General features: G+C 39.7%; 1 protein-coding gene across 6 annotated transcripts in view; it reads left to right on the top strand.

The window, feature by feature from the left end:
* Positions 1–15138, top strand: part of FAM110B (family with sequence similarity 110 member B) — a 145171-nt gene that overhangs the window by 22943 nt on the left and 107090 nt on the right. For 4 of the 6 annotated variants that reach the window (XM_055318459.1, XM_055318454.1, XM_055318457.1 and 1 more), the window contains exon 2: positions 10913–10991. The exons of 1 other annotated variant lie outside the window; for it this stretch is intronic. The gene's annotated coding sequence lies outside the window, so the exon portion shown is untranslated. Of the gene's footprint in view, positions 1–10912; positions 11012–15138 lie in introns of all 6 variants that reach the window. One more of the 6 variants, XM_055318456.1, reaches the window with a different exon arrangement.

Here is a 15138-nt window from a genome sequence, read left to right as displayed (position 1 = left end):
ACTTGCTGGAAGCAGCATCCTGTGGTGCTGTGGATGCTAGTCTTCCTGGATCCTGCCAGTGCAGTCAGACTCTTGCTTTAATAAACACAGTAATTTATTTGTGTATTTATTTCAAGTTGTCTTTTTTTAAAGATTTTATTTATTCATGAGAGACACACAGAGAGAGAGAGAGAGAGGCAGAGACACAGGCAGAGGGAGAAGCAGGCTCCATGCAGGGAGCTGGATGTGGGACTCGATCCCGGGTCTCCAGGATCAGGCCCTGGGCTGAAGGTGGCGCTAAACTGCGGAGCCACCCTGGAATCCCAACACAGTAATTTATATTGGGACTCTCCATTCACAAGGGCTTCATGGATGGAGATGCATCTGGCTCTACATTTCTGTTCTGAAGATAAATGTTTTCCTGTGGTACATGAGGTAAGAAGTGCCCAGTAGACACATGCTTCAACATGGATGAACCTGGAAGACTTAGGCTCAATGAAATAAGCCAGTCACAAAAGGACACATGCTATAATTCCACTTACATGGAGTACTTAAAGTCACATTCATGGAGACAGAATCAGTGTTTGCCAAATATTGTGTGTGGGGTGGGGTAGGGGTGGGTGTAGGGTACAGAGTCTATTAACTTCTATTTAATGGGTACGGAATTCCAGTTTTTGAAGGTGAAAAGAGTTCTGTAGATGGATGGTGGTGATGATTGGACAAAAATAGGAATATATTTAATGCCACTGAAGTGTACTTAAAAATGGTTGAGATGAAAAAAAATGGTTGAGATGGTGAATTTTTTATGTGTATTATACCACTAAGAAATGTATTAATACAAAACATGATGTCTCAGTAAGTGTGTATTGAAACATTAAAAAAAGAAGTGCCTAGTAGATTGTATTACATTTCATTAACATTATGCTTCATTTCTATAGGATAGCAGAAAATGCCAGTGTTATTGTTCTATACTTATTAATGACACTTATTAATGAGACAAATAGCTTTTTTTAGAGAAAGCTAAAAGTAAAGATTCTTTGCCCTGAAGTCATTGCCACCTACTCTGGAAAGTACTTGAAAGGGACTCCAGTAATACTTCTAACCTAGACAAAGAACCCCAGAACTCAATGTTGTTAAATAGAGATCCCTCCCCTGAGGACCAACTAAAAAACAACAATGTGGGAAAGCTGCAGTGCCTGCATGTTTGATGAGCATAACAAGTGTGTGTGTGTGTCTTACAAACAGTTAATTGATTGTTAGAGTCCCTGCGGTCCGGCACTGAATATATCATGGAGACTAATCTTTTAGGCAAAAAAAAAAAAAAGTAAAAGGTGGAGGGTAGCTAGCATCTCATCAGCACTCTTTTTTTTTTTTTTTTGTATTTGGACATGTGGACATGCCTGGTAGGATGGGACATTGCCAGCTTATAATAATAGCAGAAAACAGAATTTTGTTGACATAATGTCTTGGAATGATGGTGTTATTTAAGTACTATTACATAATCTTTGTATTTGAGGAACATAATGATTGATTTAATTACTCATTGACTGAATATACTCATCCAAAAATTATAACTTGTAAAAGTAGATTTATCGTATGACTCGGCAATTCCACTTCTGGGTATACATCCAGAAGAATCGAAAGCAGGGTCTTAAAGAGATATTTGTATTCCCATGTTCATAGTGGTATCATTTATGGTAACTAAAATGTACATGTAACACAAGTGTCCATCAGTAGATGAATGAGTAAGCAAAATGTGGTATGTCCATAGAACGCAATAGTATTCAGCCTTCAAAACAAAGGAAATTCTGACACATGCTACAACATGGATGAGCCTTGAAGACATTATACTAAGTGAAGTAAGCCAATCACAAAAGGACAGATACCATATGATTCCACTTTATGAAATACTTAGAATAATCAAAATCATAGAGATGGAAAGTAGTTGCCAGGGGTCACAGTGAGTGGGAATGGGATTTGTTATTCAATCGGTACAGAGTTTCAGTTCTACAAGATAAAAAGAGTTCTGGAAATGGATGTTGGTGATGGTTGCATAACATTAGGAACATATTTAATACAACTGAACTGTACATCTAAAAACAGCTTAAGATGGTAAATTTTGTGTTGGGAATTTTACCACAATGAAAAATTTAAAAAATAATAATTTAGGGGGTTAATAATATATATTTGTTATTTACATATAGTAAATAATATATATTTGTTATTTACATATAGTAATATACTTTATACATTAATAAATTACATATGTAAATTAATATATTAATATATAAAGAATAAGTAAATATTATCAGGTTCCAGATAAGATAAATGCTTTTTGCCTTAGGTTAGTAAGTTCTTTACTCCTATGTTTTTTCTTGAAAGAAATGTTTTCCCATAATGTAGATTAATCAGAGATTTTTGTACATAAAAATTTGAGTAGCTACAAAATACATGTTTTTTTTTTAATACATGTTTTCTATAACAGTTTCTGCTGGACAAAGAGATAGTTACTTGACTTTGGAAGAACCATTCTGACAAAAAATGAGTATCTCAATATATTTTGCATTTAGGAAATCTGTGGTGGTGTACAAGTTTAAAAGTAATTCTTTTTAAAGTTTTATTTATTTAAGCAATCGCCATACCCAGCATGGGGCTTGAACTCACAACCCCAAGATCAAGAATCGCATGATCTTCCTCCCCAAGCCAGCCAGGCACCCCCACAAGGTTGAAAAAAAAAATTTTTTTTAAGATTTATTTAGTTATTTGAGAGAGAGAGAAAGAATGAGCAAGGTGGAGGGCCGAGGGAGAGGGAAAGAGAGAGAATCCATAAGCAGACTTCCTGCTGAGGATGGAACCCCACACATGGGACTCTATTCCAGGACCCCGAGATCATGACCTGAGCCAACATCAAGAGTTAGAGGCTCAACCGGTTGAGCCACCCAGGTGCCCCACAAGTTTGAAAATTTTAGTGGAAGGAAGCCCCTCTATTCTTTATTTCCGAAGTACCATATTAGTCCTACAGGATATATCAACATTATTCTTGCTTATATTCATGTTTTTGCATCTGAATAGCTGTCCCACCCAGCTGCTGCTGGCATGTAGGTTGAGAGCTACTTACCATAAACTGTTTGCCTTGTAGTTTTATTCATCTTTTCTAAATGAGATATTATTTTAGCTACTGACTCAGAATCATTAAAACCTTAGAAAATGACAATATTAGTAATTGGATCATAGCCAGTCAATAAGGTGCTAGGTTTATAAACATTTATTTGTATAATAGGCTCTGTGCTGAGTGTTAAAAATGAACTTTTGAAATGTGCAACACTGTACAAAATGTCTTGTTTGGAACCAGGTGCATTTATCCCTAAGATAAATTTGTGAAATAGACACTGTACTTAGTATTTTATGGATTTTGCCATTATGACATTTTCCAGAAACTTCTCTCTTGGATATAACACTTCTTTGACCAAATGCAGTTTGAAGCTAAATGTTATTGTTTATAGAGAATTGATGAACAAAAGTGATGGGATACATTTGAGTGAATTTAATGAAACTTTTGAGTGTGCCTTTTTTTTTTTTTGTCAAATATAGAGAAATACCGGGATCTGTTTAAATTCTGTCTAAACAAATTAATTATTGGAATACATAAAAAGCTTCTTTTTAAGGGATCTTCACAGCATGTAAGGAGTATTATGTGAGGTGATTATGGTCTTTGTGCTTTGAACCTCATGAAGATTCTCTAGTTGTATAATCCTGGAAAGAAAAAGTAATTTTCTTTTTTTTTTAAATGTTTATTTATTTATGATAGTTACACACAGAGAGAGAGAGGGAGAGGCAGAGACATAGGCAGAGGGAGAAGCAGGCTCCATGCACCGGGAGCCCGACGTGGGATTCGATCCCGGGTCTCCAGGATCGCGCCCTGGGCCAAAGGCAGGCGCCAAACTGCTGCGCCACCCAGGGATCCCGAAAAAGTAATTTTCTAAGTGTAGAAATGAGTGATTCATGGACGCCTGGGTGGCTCAGTGGTTGAGCATCTGCCTTTGGCTCAGGGTATGGTCCTGGGGTCATGGAATTGAGTCCCACATTGGGCTCCCTGCATAGAGTCTGCTTTCCCCCATGCTCATGTGTCTTCCTCTCTCTCTGTGTCTTTCATGGATAAATAAATAAAATATTTAAAAAAAAAGAAATCAGTGATTCATAATCCAGTGACTCCTATGTACCCAGCATTTTTACACATTTAGTTGAAACACCTTATTCCAGAGTAGGTAGTATTTCCAATCGTTAATGGAAAAGCAGGCAGGACAAGGTTGCTGAGCCATCAGACATTTAGTGAGCGTTTTCCATGTCCTGATTCCTTCACTACCTGCTTTATAACACATTGGCATGCAGTCCTCACAGTGACCCTTTGAGGTAAGGGCTATAATTATCTTTATGCTGTAGACCAGGGAACCTGGGCTTTGAGACCTTAAGTTAATTACTCAAGGTCACATAGATAATGAAGATTTGATAGGAAGCAAGATTTGAACCCAGCTGATTTCACAATGGCCAAGAGCGTCTGTGAGGTACTCATTTTGGTTCTAATCCTCTATCCTGACTAAGGCTGCCTGGATTGTTCAGAGTTGCCCCAAGATGACAACATTTGCCTGGGCTCACTCTGTACTTCCTCCATCACCCCAGTGGATACACTGCTGGTGGGTGTAAGGTCAGCCAGGACATACAGAACTGGGCTGTCTTGGAATCCCTGACTCGTCAAAAATATCTATGAAGTATTACAACCTGAGCTAAATCCTAGGGATCAAAGGAATCAGGCAAGGGTTTAAGATTTAGCAGGGAGATACAGCTGTAACTTGGTATCTGGGGTGAATGTTTTCATGGAGACCAGTAAGGCACCATGGGCATGGAGAGGAGGAAGTGGTAACGCGTGGGATGCTTCTCGGAGGAGGGATTGTATGAACAATGTGAAGGCCGAGTGGGCTGAAGCCTCCAGACACCCATCAGGAGGTGTAGGCTGTTTCACACAGTGAATGGCAGGCACACAGTGAACGGCCAAGCAAAAGCAAGGCCCCACGAGAGTGTTGTGCAGTGATTTGGAATTGCTGGATACAGCATGTAAGGGAGCGTGGCCAAAGAGGCAAATTTGACAGGGGACTCTGTCTGCCAGCATGACAAGTGTTTGGCTTTGATCCTGTAGGTGATAAGAGAGCCATTGAAAGAGTGTCAGAATTGTAGGCACGGGGGTGTGTAGTCATGGGCCTAACCAGATAGGAGAAAGATCGATTTTGTTGCTGTTGTGGAAGGTTGAAAATCTGGGCGTTGGGAGACAGGTTGTGGGATGACAGGTATCCCTACCTCATGAGGCAGCCTCTTTAAATTTGCAGTTGTTCAGTGCTGGAATGCTCATATCGTGAGCCATATATGCCCCTCTACTTTCTGCCACTCAGAATGAAGTCTCTTCCCTCATATGGTGGTCCACCTTCCACCTACACTTCCCTAGTTGATTTAAATATTTCTGGGTCCTTTTGCTATCTGCCCATGCCTCGGTTTGTCAAGATCTGACCTTAACTAACACTCTTCTCAGCCTGGATCGTATAGGAGGTACAGGGTAATTCCAGGCTTGTGCGTCATGTTAGGGACTTTAGTGGTGGGGGGATGGCCACATGTAGCAGATTCAGGCATCCAAGCTGGGCTTTAGAATGGACCTGGAATGAGGACATCCTGAGCATAATCAAGAATTATCCACACCCTACATGGTTGGCCATTTAAAGCAGAGTAGTACTTGTGTTTATTTGCCTTGAATCTGATACTTCTGTTACTTCAGCCAGTAAGTTCACTAGTATTTATGCCATAGGTAAGAGCTGAGTGATAAACTCAAGCTCGTAGGTCTTTTTCAGATTAAGTAGTTAATAACTCCTACCTTGGAGCACATTACTTACATTTTTTGGTTGATAAACTTTGTGAGGGCAAGGGCTCCTTTTTAGTTTTGGTATCTTTTTCCATCTGTTACCAATACATGGTAGAGAATATTTGTTGAATAATGAAATGTTTTTCCTCCGTATTTGACAATAACACTATCATATTGTTCCATCTTTATACATTTAGAATCATAGTTCTGTTATATTAAATTTTAGCCGTTTTTATTTTTACTTTTTAAAGATTTCTTATTTATCTTATTATCTTACTTATTATCTTTCTTATTTGAGAGAGAGAGCACAGAAGGAGAGGGAGAGGAGGAAGCAGAGTCCCCGCAGAGCAGAACCCAGTGCAGAACTCAATCCCAGGACCCTGAGATCACGACCTGAGCCGAAGGCAGATGCTTAGCCCACTGGGCCACCCAGGTGCCCCTATTTTAGCCATTTTTAACCTCTGAGTCAGCTATACCTTTGATAAGCCTATCTTACATCTTTATTTATATCCTAGATAAGCATGTCCAGTAGACCAGGTCAAAGCTTTGTGAGTGCTTAAGAGGTGTCTCCCAATTAACACATCAAAGAGTTTTAAAGAATAATTTTGGAGTTGATTTATAAACTGACCCATATTTCTTCATGTTTCTGTACTTGTTGGTTTTCTTCTACACATTTCTTGGTAATTCTTCAGACTCATATATATATTGCCCTACATGAATCACCAATAGCTTTAGGAAGATTATTCTTTTACAACGAGGAGGTTTATTTTATTTATTATTTGTTTTTATTTATTTTTTTAACTGAATTTTCTTAAAAAAAATTTTTTTAAATTTATTTATTCATGAGAGACACAGAGAGAGAGGCAGAGACACAGGCAGAGGGAGAAGCAGGCTCCATGTAGGGAGCCCGATGTGGGACTCAATCCCGGGTCTCCAGGATCAGGCCCTGGGCTGCAGGCGACGCTAAACCGCTGAGCCACCCAGGCTGCCCTATTATTTGTTTTTAAAGATTTTATTTAGTTGAGAGAGAGAGCATGAACGAAGGGGTGGGTAGGGAAGAGAGGGGGAGAAGCCGATTTCCCACTGAGGGAGCCTGATGCGGGGCTCAATCCCAGGGTCCTGGGATCATGACCTGAGCTGAAGGCAAACGTTTATCCAACTGAGCCACGGAGGTACCCCAAGGAGGTTTATTTTAGACTAAGTATTATTAGCCCACTTTATGGAAATCTATTATAAAAGTAAAATCTATTGGAAGTTGTAGAAAAGTGGCATAATTTAGTTTCCCTATAAAGTTAATTTGACTATTGGTTTTTTTCTTTTTCTCTTTTGGTGGTCTCTAGCTACTTACCCATCACAGATTGTTAAGTATTTAAAGATGGAAAGTACCGTCTGCTGAAGGATTTTCAGATCTTAGTGATGAGGTTACTCATTTCCAGGTTAAATGATGGTGGCCCTGAGTTTCGTTTTGTTTTTAACCAGTTTAGTTGGAGTATACTTGAATATACAATTAACTTCACTGGTTAAGGCTACATTTCAGTGACTTTTCACAAATATGAGCAAGCATGTAGCACTACTACAATCATGATGTAGACTATTTCCATCCCCCCCACTAAGTCCTCTTTGCCCCCCTTTCTCTCCACACCCTGGCCTCTGGCAGTAATTGATCTGCTTCCTATTGTTACAGTTTTGCTTTCTGATTTTAGTATTGTGAATGATTATGAGGGATTATGAAGAAATATGTGGAAGGTATTTTGTTGCTGACTTATTTTCAAGAAAGGAGTCCCTTTCAAAGGATATTTGTTTTGTTTTGTTTTTTTTTTTTTTTTTTTTGCTGTTTGGGGCATGGTTAGAGGGATTCTTCTGCTTTCTGTTGGTTTATTCTAATTTATCTTACCCTGCTTCTGTACATATGTAGTTGGCCCTTGACCAATGCAGGTGTTAGGGTGATGATCCCCCACCTGTCGTAAAAAAAAAAAAATCCACATATAACATTTAACTCTCCCAAAACTTAACTACTAGTAGCCTGCTGTTGACCAGAAGCCTCACCTGTAACATGAAGCGTCAATTAACATATGTTGTGTATGTTATCTGTATTATATACTGTACTCTTAGAGTAAATTAAGAGAAAACAATGTTACTAAGAAAATCATAAGGAAGAGAAAATATATTTACAGTACTGTACTGCCTTTACAGAGAAAAAATAATCTGGGTATAAGTGAGCCTCAAAGTTCAAACCCACACTGGTCAAGGACCAGCTGTACTGTTTACTAAATCTGTCAAGTCATGTTCCCTGAGAAAAACCCAAGTAGTTCTATTAACTGCCCCTCCAAGTGCACATTCACAGATATACATTCATCACGTGCACACCTTGACTCGGTCAGATGCCACTATGAAAGCCTCCTTAATTATCTCCCTCATCAGCCCCCAGTGAGCAAGGACAGCATCTCCTGCTTTTGGGTTTCTGTGCACCTGGCACTGGCAGTGCAGATTGTTGAGGAGTCAACAAATGATTGTTGAAGATAATAAGTTTCTGAGCTAGGTAAATTAAGTGCTCTTGAGTTTTAGAGAATAAGAGTTCTGTCTGCACTGATGGATCTAATGGTAAATTATCTTTAAAATTCTCACTTTAAAAACTGCTTATATAAGCTTTTACTGTAGTATACCTACATTTTGCTTGCTAGCTATCTATAAAACCTTCTTGAAAATATGTTTAGCAAAGCTATGATTATGATTTGACTGTGAATAAGAGGGAAATTCTATTTTTAGAGTAGACGTATCTAGGTTAGACAACCTAAAAGTATCCCAAATTTTATTTCAGATTTCTCCTGGGCATTGGTGGTTTAATCTTTTCAGTGGAGCGAAAGGCAGAGTTATGTTTTTGATCATTTTGAATAGTGTTTCATATTAATAGAAAGTTAAGTTGACTCATCAAGTGGTGTTCATGCTGTGTGGAGTAATAGATACATAGAAAATAGATGAAATTGTAAGCTCTGAAGAGCTTGTTTATGGAAATTAAAGATCAGTTATGATCTAATAGAGCACTAGATTGGCACCTATGAAATCTGAGCTCTAGAACCAGCTGAGCTGTATGACTTTGGAGAGGTCAGTTGACCACTCCAGGCTTTCATTTCCTTAGATGTAAAAGGAGTGGGTTACAAGCCCTTGGCTTTAAACTATGTGATATGAATTCTTTTTTATTAGAATGGTTTTGATGTCACATGGCGACTTTGAAGATAAACCCAATCCTGAAATTCATTTATGGTGTTATTCTCCATCCCAATCATAATGGTGTGACTGGCATTTCTCAATCATTAGAGGAAGGATTGACCTCTTTGTTGTTTTCTCTCTTCATAAGTGAAAGAAAGGAGAGCAAAAATAATGATAAAGATGAAAAGGATTTTTTAAAGGCATTTTTGATATAATTTAGGGCAAGACAAAAAAATACTATTTGGAAAAATAGTTAAATATAAAACTTTTTACTGTGTTATGAGTCACCATCAATCTCAAATAGCTCTGGGTCCAATTTCAATAAAAATTTCTCCAATACTTTGTTAAATGTGTATGATTTTATTCATTTGAATTCTGGAATCATATATTTCAGCAGGCGAATAAAACCTTAAATTGCAAAGAGTAAACAATAAAAAAGATCTGAAGGACATAGAGTTCATATTTCTATTTGAATCTGGTACTAATTTTTACCTAATGTTCTTGTTGAACATTGTCAGATACAGGGATGGGGGAAAGTAGATGATTTTGAAAGTTTTAAATGTGGGTGTGGGAAGTATCAGTCTTAGTTGTTATTTAAATAGACATTTTCAGGCTCTGTTTTTTTATTTTTATTTTTTGAAGCTATGCAAAATCTAGGTCAAGATTTGCAGCCTTGTTAATAAACTTCTGGCATACTGTTCAGTACACATTACTCCAGAAAGAACGTAATGATGGTTGGGACGTTGGCATTGAAGTGGTTCTTAGCCATTGCCTGTCGAAGTCCCCAGTGCCTCCTTAAAAATTTTACTATTGATTACTCCTGTATCCATGGGGAAAATACAGTGCATCTGAATAAAAAAAAGATATCTTTTGCAGTCTGCGCATCTTCCTTCCCTGTCTCTAGCTCTCACTTTCAAGTAAAGAAAGATGTAGTTATTTGGATTGATGGCATCCAAGGAAAGCAGATGCTGAAGGGGGAAGGTGTTTAAATTTTCCACCACTGCATCGTCTTGCGAGTTGCCAGGTATTTAGATAACAATCACTTTCATGATTGATCCAAGTCTAATAAAAGCATTGATGTGTCAGACCTGTGGTATCCATCAACTTTCCTCAAAAAAGCCTCAGTTTTTCCCCTTTGTAAAATGGTATCTCATTGTTTCTGGGCCTGAGTAAGTGCTGTCAGTGTTCATTGTTTCCTTTCTGAAAGATGAAACATTGTGTGCTCGCAATTTGGGACAATGTTGCCTCCAAGCTCTGCTGTCCTGGCTCCAAGAGAAAGAAGCCCCTGGACAACTGGGCATGTGTGTGTGAGTTCATGCATAGCGGCATTTGGAGAATGAGACTGGCTAAAATGCCTATTTTATAATATTTTATTCGCTTACAATCATTAGCAAAGTTCCTAAAGTCTCTCAAATTCCTTCTGCAGTGATGCAGCTGTTGGTGAGGGGCTACCTTGTTTCCTGCATGGTTTAGTGACCTAGAAGGACTGACCAGGTGGGCGGAGGTGTTGTGTTCAGAGTGGCACAGGGCACCGCGGCGGGGGCTATAGGCAATAGCAGTACACAGGCTCCTTGTTTGGTTTGTTTTCCAATAAATGCACAAACAAAGCCCACCCTACGATTGATGTTTGTTTTCTTCTAGAATCAACTTCAAGTTTGCTAGAGCAGCTGTATTTATTTGCAAGAGGCTTTGGGCATGAATTTTTTTCCCCAGGTATATTAGGAAATACACTGTCTCTTCAGTGAAAATCGGTCTCTTTTTAACGATACTTGAAAAATTAATCACTTTTGTTCTCCAAATTGATTTTTAAATCTTTCCCTTTAGAAATCGCTGGCTGGACATCCAGAGCACCTAGCCTGTTTTTTTCTGCGTCTTGAATTGAGCATTAACAGGACTCTTGAAGGTATGAAAGGGGAATCAAAGGTAATTCTGTATTAAAACGTCTATTATTAAATGTATGTGTAACACTGACGATCGTAAAGTAAAAACGATCTTTTATTTGTTGAGCAGAATTTAGATGTCCACTGTTTCCATTCCGATTTACCTTCTATTCCTCCCTTCTGTTCCCTCCTTTCTCTTCTCGCCTCCTCCGCTCCTTCCTCCTCTCCTTTCTTGCCATGAATTCGTCCAGCACGCCTTTGGGAAGTCCGCCCTGTGCTGCGCACAGTCCTGGGCACACATACTCCGTCCCTGTCTCTTGGCCCGTGGCAGGAATGCGAGGGCTCTCCTGGCCCTTTCTCAAGTTGCCCGAGTGTTTACCTGCAGTGGCTTTTTGTGAATCCTGTGGATATGTATAACCTCCCCGGTGTGGACTGTTAGAGTCACAGTCGCTTTCAGGGATGAGTAAAAAGCACAGCAGGTGTACTGTCTCCCGACGAGTGATTTTCTAAGTATTCTCACTTGGCATGAGATTTGCTATATTTTTTTTGCGACCACTAACACAGTACCTAGATTGCACAAAAATGAGATGTCGCAGGTCTATAACATAGAATGTGGCTGTCTACACTAAAGCCGCTCTCCAGAGATGCTTCATTCGAGGTGTAGACATGTTACATTCCTCTCCATGAGTAGACTCCTGTTAATAAAGGTGTGCAGTCTGTACTGAGTGCCTTCATCTAGTTGGTAAACGTGGTTTCATAATTTCTGCCAAATATACCTTATTTTTTTAGCACCTTATTTATTTATTTTTGTTCTTGGTCTTTGCTAATTGAAAGGGCAGTTTCTATGGTGTGGGGTGGCTGCTGGCACTCCCATGTGCTTTTAGTTCACGTTGGTGTTTTGAGGTTCCTTTGTGGTTAAGCTGTCACAGGCCAAATGGCATTAAGAATGCGTTAGTCATTGCAGTATTCCTTGGGATGCCTGGACTTAGGTCAAGGTGAGCACCCTAGTTTTGGGTGCTGGGTGGGAATGGAGAACTTCTTCCTAAGCCGAAAACATCTTCCGTAGTGAACACATACTACTCTGTGATTCTTGGGACATTAGTCTCATTTTCCCAGTGCCTCTGTCTGTCCTTAGGTCAGTGGTTGTGAGTCAGCTCATGGCCAGCACAGGTGTCTTCCTCCCAGCGGGACTGCTGCTCACCGTGGCTTCTTGCCTTCCTCCTGGAGTAAGGCTTCCTGGCCTTACTTCCAAGACTCGGCTCCCTACTACCCTTCCCTTTAGGCTTTGTTAACCTCCATGCACACTATTAGAATCAATGCCCTCCCTCCTTGATGCTCCCTGCTGCAAGAACTTTGCCATGATTCCAACAGCTTTTGTTTCCATGTTGTTGGTCTCCCTACACTGTAGGTTGTTGAGGTTGGCCTCTGGCTTATTTAGCTCAGTAAGCAGGAGCCTAGTGTGGATGGGCACATAGTAGGTCATAATAAGTAAGCAGTTGGTGACCATTGAATGGACATAGGGCACCTATTCAGAACAAGGCTCTTTATTGGGTCACACATACCTGGGACCACTGAGCTGTGCCAGCTATGAGGCCGGATTTCAGTTTCCTGGTTGTAAGTTTCTTCAGGGAACCTTGGGGCATAGGTCCCAACCCGATTTAAGAGTTGGCTTGTGGATTAGGGGTTCAGCTCTGGCCACACCAGCCCTGGCCCCTTTCCTATCTGTTCTTCTAGCCCTTATTGTAGATGGGATGGAGGGCAGACATGGAGAGCCACATTCCTTGGGGACGGTGGATAAGATCGTGGCTTTGGCATCCCAAAGATCTGTGTGCTCTGTCACATGATGTATGTGATGTTGGGAAGACTGGTGGCTCTGTGCCCTGGTGTCTTCATCTGTCAAGGATTATGGTGAGCATTAAATGAGTGAGCTGCAACATAGAAGTAGCTTTTGTTGCACTTTCTGAAGAGCAGAGATAATAACATTTACTTCTCATGGTTTTAAACAGGCTGGTCCTATACAGTTGATCCTTGTGCAACATGGGTCTGAACTGTGTGGATTCACTTATATGAAGGTTTTTTTTTTTTCAATAAATAAATGTACAGTATTGTAAATGTATTTTCTATTTCTTATGGTTTTAACATGTTCTTTCCTCTAGCTTACATTGTTGTAATAAGCTGTATAGAACACATGTTACATACGAAATACAGTAAATCGATTATGTTATCATTAAGGCTTCTGTCTGCAGTAAGCTATCAGTAGGTAAGTTTTGGGGGAGACAGAAGTTATATGTGGATTTTTGACTGCATGGGGGTTAGTGCCCCTAACATGGGGGTTGGTGCCAGGCACATAGCACTCAACAAATGGTAGCCCTTAGGGGTAATGGTAACCTAACAATAGCATTATCAGCAAAGGTATTTAGAATGGGACAGATATGGTGACCCTGAGTGCTGGCTAATATCTAATAGTAGTATGTGAGAATGGCTACAAATTCATGGGGCACCTGAGAGGCTCAGTCAGATAAGCGTCTGCCTTTAGCTCAGGTCAGAATCCTGGGGTCCTGGGATTGAACCCCTGCCTTAAGCTCCTTGCTCAGCAGGGAGTCTGCTTCTCCTTCTGCCTTTGCCCCTCCCCCTGCCCCTGCTTGCTTACTGTCTCTCTCTCTCTCTCTCTTAAGTAAATAAATAAATAAAATCTTTTTAAAAAAAGGAAAAAAAGAATGGCCACGAATTCAGTTTGTCAATCAGACAGTATGTATTTATTGAAACATTTTTGTACAATCTCATCATTAGCTTTATTAAATCACTGTCTACTTAGGACACAAAAGTTAACTCCAAAAGGCTTTGTTTATGATTAACTATTGGAGTGAATAATTAAGAGTTATATACTACTATAATCTTTTTGTTCCTATTAGCGTCCACTTTTTAAATAGGAAGGACAGCCTTCTGTTGGATTTTTATGAAATTGTAAAACTACTGTATGAATAAAGATATTAGATCTTGAATGACTTTAGAATACCTTAGCCTACCTATATATGTCTTTAATCACAATATATATGTGTAAATATTTTGGTCTTTCTCATTAGACAGTGCCTTTCTTTCATCATTCTTAAGTATTAAGTATATTGAAGTATTATCACCCATGTTATATGGTTCCAAAACTATAAAAGGGGAAGCGAACTGAACTCTAATAACATTTGATTCTACTATACCTAAATGAAGTGGAGCTTCTAGGAAAAACTTTGACATTCTTTTTTTTCCTATACTTTGAACCAAAACACATTTGAGTCTTTGGTATATTAGAGAATTTCTTACTATTTTTTAAAAGATGTTATCCATTTATTTGAGAGAGATATTGTTGGGAGGCAGGGGCAGAGGGAGAGAAAGAAGCAGACTCCCTGCTGAGCAGGGAGCCTGATGTGGGACTCGATCCCAGGACCCTGAGATCATGACCTGAGCCAAAGGCAGATGCTTAACCCACAGCCATCCGGGCACCAGTCTCCCTATTTTTTTTTTTTTTTTACACATTTACTTTTGGTACACTTGAAACAAATGACATTCCATGGCTCAAGAATGTCTCTTAAAGAAAAAAGTATGTAATTCAAGTGACCGTGAGTCACCTGAGGATGCAAGTATGTTTGAGCCCTTCTGGTGGTAGAAGCCTGTCTTGTGATCCTTGCACCTGGGCCTGGCAGAGAGCATGCTCAGTGAAGATGGGAACTGAATTAAAGACACAGCAAGGCAATTGGAGAACTGAAAATGCCCTTGTTAGAATACTGAGAATATGATGATTTTTCAAATTTGCCTTTAGTATTACTATAATTGAGTTTAAACTATAAATAAAGACCTTTCAGTGGGAGTGACATTTTGTGTGTATTTGAAAGCAGTGAAACTAGTTCTTTGTTCTGTCCTTAGTTTAGGATGCTTATGGCCTGGGGATCTGTCTCCTCCGCCCCTCTGCCCTTCTGCCCTCCCTTGGAAGCTTCTACTTCTTTCTTTTCTTGCCCCCTCTCCCTCCTGCCCTCCTGCCCCTCCCTACCCACCTCCTGCTTGGTTTTAAGAAGGACCTTGAACCAGGCCTATCTGGCCCTGCTCTCCTATTCCCGGGCAGTGGCCTCAGGTGTCTTCTTCAGAGGTCCTGAGGAGAATTCAAACTAACAGCAGCAACCACCC

This window comes from Nyctereutes procyonoides, unplaced genomic scaffold (assembly GCF_905146905.1).
Source record: "Nyctereutes procyonoides isolate TBG_1078 unplaced genomic scaffold, NYPRO_anot_genome, whole genome shotgun sequence".
Lineage (NCBI taxonomy): Eukaryota > Metazoa > Chordata > Mammalia > Carnivora > Canidae > Nyctereutes > Nyctereutes procyonoides.
The sequence above is the reverse complement of the archived record's forward strand: the minus strand, read 5'-3'. Positions and strand labels throughout refer to the sequence as shown.